Raw genomic sequence first — 7557 nt, 5'->3', positions numbered from 1 at the left:
ATTGGACTTTAGCTTTTGCCATATTGCATAAGCAGAGTCTAAACGCTTGATGTCTGTCAAAATGTCATCATTCATAGCCATTTTGATGTAGGCCATGGCCTTCTTATTCAACCTGGCCCACTCTAAGTTAGACAAACCTTGCGGCTTATTCTCTTGCAATGCATCTTCACAATCCTTCAAGAAAAGGATACCTTGCATGCGTTCTTGCCAAAGGTCGAAGCCTTGACCATCGAACCGTTTGATTTCCATCAAACTTTTAGTGTCAGATGCGGAAGAGGTAGCAGCCATCTTAACTCAACCACAAGTGTGTATACAAGAGAGATGCAATAGGCTGAAAAGTTGAGCAAATAGGAGCAACCACAAGACTTTGCATTCGATAGATCACAACTTCTTTACATGAAACTGTCCAAATCGGAATTTTCAGCTGAATATGTGATTTAAATCACATGTACTCAGCTTTTCACTAAAATCCTTGCACAAAACTTCAATACATGTGATCCCATAAATTTGGTACACTTGCGTATTGCAGTCATAACCTGTAATAACCTGTAAATCACTTGTTTTGACCTAAAAACAGTCTGTTTTGGCAGTTTTGGTGACGACCTTGACCACGGAAGCAAGGAGCTTGGCGATGGAAGCGAAAATTGTTGCAGGAAAGCAATATAGCTTGCTGTCCAGCAACATGCGCAGGGCTTGTTTCGGACCCTAGGGCTCTAATACCACTTGAAAGTGTGAAGAAGAGGCTACAAGGAGATGCGCGAGGTGAAATAGTGCAGGTCTGGGCCGGGTGCAACCAAGCGTGAGTGCAGGAGAGCAGTAGCGCTGAAGATCAAAAACAACAAAGAGAGAGGGCTCGCACGATTGGGGAAAACTCACTTAATGAGTTTGTGGCTTTCCCACTTTATTATAAGTGACTTTTAAAAAATGTGTCCAGGTTCAATGTGAACCTAGACAAAGTATAAAAATATACATTAAGAGGTCATTTAGGGCGTTTAACCCAACACCACTCACTGGCTGACCTTGCTATGCCTCCAGCTTTAGTGAGCTTCAGTTCAGGTCCCACCGGGCGTGTAATATGAGAACAGCTGTAGTAGAAAAACCTGTCCTGGCGCTCTGTGCATGAAGCTTGAGAGCAAAATGCTCGAGAGTCTCACTCAAGTGCCCGACAGTGTGCAGTGCAATGTGATCGCACGAATTTTGTAAAAAAACGAAATTGAAACAGTGGATCAACCGACATACTAGAGATAGAAATGACACAATAGACACATGGACTGCTCAATCAAGCCTCAATATACTGCAAAGACCCAAGTGAAAGACAAAATTCGAAGAACATGAAACAGCATATATAATAAAGTTTTTATTGTAACTAGTCATAAATTAATTAGTCATTGGCAACTATTTGAATTGTATCAGAGGTGTATTTTATCTTCTGACAACCGGATAAATCACGTTCTTGTGGTCAACGTTGGTCATTAAGTAGACTATAGCAGCTGAGGAATGCTTTTGTCCATTCAGTGTTTGCATACGTTTGCTCTATTTAGAATGACAATTTGTCGCTAACGAGATGATTTGTGCAGGCAGTGGAATTTGGAAGGAAAGTTGCAGCCAAACATTTTATTCGTCATGTCTTGCAGTAAGTACCAAGTTCCTGATTTCTTTGGCATTTTTGAGGGGTACCACATTCTGTTCATTCTTCATATTCATTGCACATGCTCAGGGAAAATTTGTTTGAAGATGGGAATCATCTTTATCGGTTTCTAGAGCATGATCCAGTCGTATCAACCAAATGTTTTAACTTCAATGGAACCACATATGATGCGGAGCCACTTTCTGCCTCAGAGATTGAAGTTAGCCTAAGAAAGTTCACCCTTGCCATAATAGATTCGTATGTTTCAGATGATGGCAAGCGCGTTGACTATCAAAGCATCTCTATGAGCGAAGAGTTCAGAAGGTGAACCTTCTTTTGGTTTGATTTATCAAGACTTACTTAGCTACAGCATAATGAATACAATGATTATTTGTACTTAAAGACCTTTGTCATGTTATGTGAAGGTATGTCAAAATGACAGAATTGCTGCATCGCTTTGATCCTAGCACCCTTTCACAAGAGGAGAAGCTTGCATTCTTTATCAATCTCTACAACATCATGACGATACATGCGATAATTATCCTGGGCCATCCAACCGGTCCATTGGATAGGAGACGGCTATTTGGAGATTTCTAATACCTGGTCGGTGGCTACCCGTATTCATTGTCAGCAATACAGAATGGAGTGTTACGAGGCAATCAACGACCACCTTATCAACTCATCAAGCCTTTTGGACCAAAAGACAAGCGGTTACCAGTATGTATCCTGAATACTACAAAGTAATGGTGTCCTCTAAGTCAGGTTCGTGAGAGATTAACTAATATGTCGTGCTACCATCAAGGTGTATGTCTCATAGTTGTTGGAATTTTGGGGAGCTTTCAGTGATTGTATGGAATGAGGGGGGTCGAAACCGAGGGAAATGGGAAGCAAAGTGAAAAATAGGGAAAAAGTCTCAGGAGAAGAGTGTTGAAGTTTACAGATTATAACACATTTAGAACTCAACGGCAAGCTATTAATATTTTTGGCCTTTAGAAGTCATCCTAAGGGTAGCAAAACTCTATTGGGTGGCGTAGGTAATTCAAGTTGCATATGCATTAGGTTTTCTACCTTAGAACATGAGCTTCTGTCGCTAACAATGGGTGGGTATCCTTATTATGGGTGTAGAAAGGGTGATTTCCTTGTACATTCCTCTTAGAATAACAGACTTGTGGTAATGTAACTTTGATCTCTATCGTCAAATATTAGGAGCTGGATTTTAGTGTAAGCAAGGTTTATGCCTCGTTGTTTGTGTGTCATCCCTTTGGAGGACAGCAGTTGTTTTGCTGCTTTTTTGTTTCTCTTGTAATAAAGTATATATTTCTTCCGTTGCGGTTGCATATTGGTAGCATTACTGATATTTTTACTTCTTGCCAGATAGCATTGCCAGAATCGCAATGTCTTATACATTTTGCGCTAACAAATGCGTCTCGCTCAAGTCCGGCTCTCAAGTGTTACTCTCCTAGAGACATTGATGCGGAGCTTAGGGCGGCTGTCAGGGCTTTCTTTCTGGATGGTGGTGTGGTCATTGACATGGAGTCTAAAACTGTCTCTCTCAGCAAAATCATCAAGTGGTAAGAAGCCTATGCAGGCTTTCAACTATCTTAACCATGTTTCTATCATTGAGACTATACATCCTCCAAGATGGCTAACAGTCTGGAGTTTGTTGGAAATGGTTGCAGGTTTAGTGTTGATTTTGGGAAGAATGAGCTGGAGATATTGAGATGGCTTGTCAATCACTTAGAGCCAAACAAGGCTGAGAACCTGCTGGAGTTGCTTGATGGAAACCAGTTCAAGGTTGTTTACCAGCCTTTTGACTGGAGTCCTAATGTGTAGGTGGGAATGGGCTAATTGTTTATGCATGTTCGAGGTAATGGTTGTACAGAAGGCATTTTCTTTTGAAGCATAGCATAGCCCAGTTGCAGAGCTTTTGACATGCTTCTATTCACATTGTTTTGGGGTTGCTGCAAAATGACAAAGGTTGAAGAAAAAGGTGGATGGGCTCAAAGGTTCTTTAGTGCTTGCATTTGCGACGCTAAACGACACTTTCTTTATCCTACTAGTCTGCTGAAGTTAGCAGTTTTTGGGCTGTCAACACCTCGGCGACAATTAGTTCTTGATGTTTTGAGTTGAAGACCTATATCTTTGCTAGTAGCGTGTTGCGCTTGTGCAATCCAAGCTTGCAGGGCCAAATGGTTTCAAAGTAGTATGAAATCTGAGCCTTGACAAAGCAAGTCATAGTGATGTTAACATACCAAATATACTTTTTCTTTTAGGGTCATAAATTGATTTGTCAAAGTGGTAAGCAAAGTATGTATCTTTTTCTCCCCTGCAGGAAGGGTAAGGTTCAATATTCAGTGGTCGCATAGAAACGCTACTTCTGTGAACTTAAAAAGGAGTTGCAATTTGTGTTAAGAATTTGCTTTTTTCCTTTTGCAGTTGTCTAATAAGGGGTTTAGTAGTCTGTTGCTTATATACACTACTAGTGTGAGCTAAAAAGGAGTTGCTTATAGCAGAACAAGTATGCGCTACCGAGGTGTATAATGGACATTTATTGATGTATACACCTTTAGATGAATTTCCAACTGTGCATGAGTTTTACCCATAGATTCTTGAACAAGGCCATCACAAAGCCGACAGAGGCATTGCTTGTATTCTTAGAGATATTTTAATGAACATTTAAAAAAAAAAACATTGCATAAATCTCTTGATTAGTGCCTCATGACGTGCTTATGCTGGCAAACCATTTTCCTTCTTACAACAGGGGCGTTAAGTAAGCATAGTATCATGTATATGTAGGATTATGTGTGAGATAGTTGACATTTTCCCCCCCCCTATTTCTATATAGTGGCACATCAAGTAGAGGGTCCCTCTCTTCTCATCCTCTGATGCAGTCCATTGTATTATTTTACCTTATTTGTCATCATTGGTTTCTCAAATAATGTTACCTTATTTGTCATCACTGGTTTCTCATCCTCTTACGTAGTCCATTGTATTATTTACCTTATTTGTCATCGTTGGCTTGACAACCCCTAACTAATATCAGAGCCCATGGCACCAGTCCTAGGGCTAGTTGACGGTTTTTTTTTGAAGCAATTGCATCATGTTGCAAATATTAGATTTTGATAATAGCCTAGCTCTTTCGGATACATCTGGAGGTAAAGGAAACTAATAATCAAATGCCCTTTAACCAAGGGACCTATTTTTGAACTTTTCCAATTCATGTTATCAATTAGTTGCATTTACTATTCCATATATAGAAAAATTGGCTTAGCAATTTGTAGAGAAAGTGCTCTATCGCTTAGGGAAAACCTCATCAACACCTTATTTAGCCCTCATCATTGGTTCTTACAAAAATAGCAAACAGGTTATCAAATCATCCTCTCAATCTCTTCACTATTTACCAAATTTCCTCGGGACAATCATGAAGCATTGTGGCAACTATCATCCCTTGTCAATTGCTTGGACAACAAGGTATCTAGCCTACAACTATCTGCATTATTGAAACTCAATATTTTTTTTTCCACTTGCTTCCATTGGCTATTGGAGAAGTTTTTGCACTTTGGTTGAGAAATATTGAAGCCACACTTCTCAAGCTATTTGTGGGCTACACTAATTTTGAACCATAAAAGAGCATAAATCAAGGATCAACAATTTTAATGTCAAAAATGGCTTTGGCAGGTTATGGTTAGTCTTGGTTTGCTCAATCTATTGAATTTTCAATATTCTTGATTTCTCAACGTATTGGGTTTATTACAAATCCATAGAGCTTTAGTTATTCATTTTTCTTGGATAGAGATTTCAATTTACCCATCCCATCGAGTGTTTCATATGCTCACATTTTGCTTTATGGTGATGACGTTTTTGTACCTGTTGGGTAAACGAGCTAGACAATGCCCAATCACCTAGATTGGGGTAAGACCTATCTAAGTCACCATTATTAGTGCACAATACTAAATTAGCAACTTAGACAAGTATTAGTTTGAGTCCATAGGCTACCAACATGTATGGATAAGAAGTACAAATACTTAGTCTCAAGTTGAGAATAGTTAGTATGACAACTAAGAAGCAGGTAAGACTTTGAACTATTGTATAGAGATATCCATAGACGATCAACATGGCATCAACCTACTATAGGTCTTTCACTTCTAAAAAATGACAATGTTATAATGTTGTCTTGGAAGTGCTCCCAATAACACTTCAACTTTGTCTTCTTCTTGTTGATGTAGGTAGCTGGTAACTGGGCTTTTGATGTCTATTGGTTAGACCTGCAATGTCCTCCCCACTCTCTACGGTAAGCGTATATGATTGTTTCAACTCACCTTAGTTTTCTTTGCTTTAGCTCCAATTTCTTTTTTTCAATCCCTCCCACACTTCAAGAGCACATGCACTCATCAACAAAGTGAACATAGTCATGCAAAGTTGTGATAATGATGTCTAAAAAAACTTTGTAGAGAACTTTCGCTTGAAAATATTGTGGGGAATCCTTCTTGTGTGGAGGAGTCACCCTTTGGAGTGGTGACTGCAACCCCTGTTCATGTGAACAAGCACTATTCGACCTTAGAGGGTAATGAAATCAAATGGAGATTCTTGGTCACATTCACTACTTACAGCAAAGCCTTGGAATGTTAGCTCTATGAGCTGTTTGAAATGGGAGGCTTCAAATTTATCTGCATTCTCCTCTTCAAAGTCGGATGAGGTCTTTGACCACGAGACCTACACATCAAGAACATAGTGAATTTCCTCTAGCCAAGGGGCCACAAAGCCTTGTGTATAGGGGAGCCAAATCAAGGGATGTCATATTATTCCTAGCAGGGTGAGCGTGCGTAGATTGTGTGGAGGAGCCCTACGCTGGCCGCTTGCATCCGGATCCGGTGCTGTAAATAATCCCTATATAGGGGGTCTTCAATGCAGACATAGTTGGCTGCAGTACCTGCTTGATTCTGGCCCCTTTTGCTATGGAGTAGCTTCTTCTCCTATAAATACACTGGAAGGTATGACTCACTTAGCATTGGGTTCTGTAACCTCTATTTTGCGTTCATTTTCTGGTTTGCTGTGGTGTCCTCATCATGCCGAAAAAAATTGATAAGGTGCTGATGGATTCGTCATCCTCAAATCTACAGGTTAACTGATATTTTCTTAAAAGCCTCAAGCATTGTTGTAATCTGGAGTATTTTTTTGCTAATATTTGGGTGGGAAATCTAATGGTTCGTATGCATTTTCTATATTGCCGCTCAATATGACGGGGTTTTTTTCGATTAAAGTTATGGAAAGATTGCTTAGACTAATTGTCTTGATAAAATTTGTGAACTACATCTTGACGTTTTGCTGCCAGATCTCGATTTGATAAAGAACTTGACCATGATTGGGAATAGCTTGATGGTTGTTTCCATGCATAATAGTGTCTCTATTAAAAGATTGAGCATAGATCTTTTGAGGTGTAGTATGACTTACTGCCTAATTTTGGATTTGTTACTTTTGTCTCAAAATCCTAAACTTAGCCATGTCGATTGTACCCTTTTCCGACTAGAGTATTGCATACATGTTGGGTTGAGGAAAATTTTGAAATGCTTTCTCCATGCTTACTATGGAAACTATGAATGAATATCATATTGTGTGTGACCTTGTCACTAAACCGTTAGAAATCTCGGTTCTTTTTTGGGTTATTATCTATAGCTTGGTAACTTGTCCTGGATTATAGACATCCCGTTTTAGATCTTACGGAATCTAACTTAAAACTTACTCATTATAAAGTTGTGGCAAAAATCTGGTCCTTCCTGTCCAATACAAGTATGGCTTCTATTAAACCATGCTCTCTTTTACCAAGCTTACCGTACTGGATGGCTTCATAAACTAGTCGACTAGCTAACATGGTCTTCGACTTTCTTGAAATCCTAAAAACAATATATGCTGGTATGGTTGACCTAAAGCTA

At 39.4% G+C, this 7557-nt stretch overlaps 1 pseudogene across 1 annotated transcript; it reads left to right on the top strand.

The window, feature by feature from the left end:
* The first annotated feature begins 631 nt into the window (after positions 1-631).
* Positions 632-4001, top strand: LOC147457334 (uncharacterized; annotated as a pseudogene). The gene is made up of 6 exons (XR_015188253.1): positions 632-691; positions 1578-1633; positions 1718-1951; positions 2053-2344; positions 3002-3198; positions 3307-4001. The product of XR_015188253.1 is annotated as an uncharacterized LOC147457334 (transcript).
* Positions 4002-7557: the final 3556 nt, after the last annotated feature.

The sequence above is a fragment of the Adiantum capillus-veneris genome, chromosome 5 (genome assembly GCF_014529385.1).
Source record: "Adiantum capillus-veneris isolate H3 chromosome 5, ASM1452938v2, whole genome shotgun sequence".
NCBI lineage: Eukaryota > Viridiplantae > Streptophyta > Polypodiopsida > Polypodiales > Pteridaceae > Adiantum > Adiantum capillus-veneris.
This window is presented reverse-complemented; position numbering and strand designations above follow the sequence as displayed.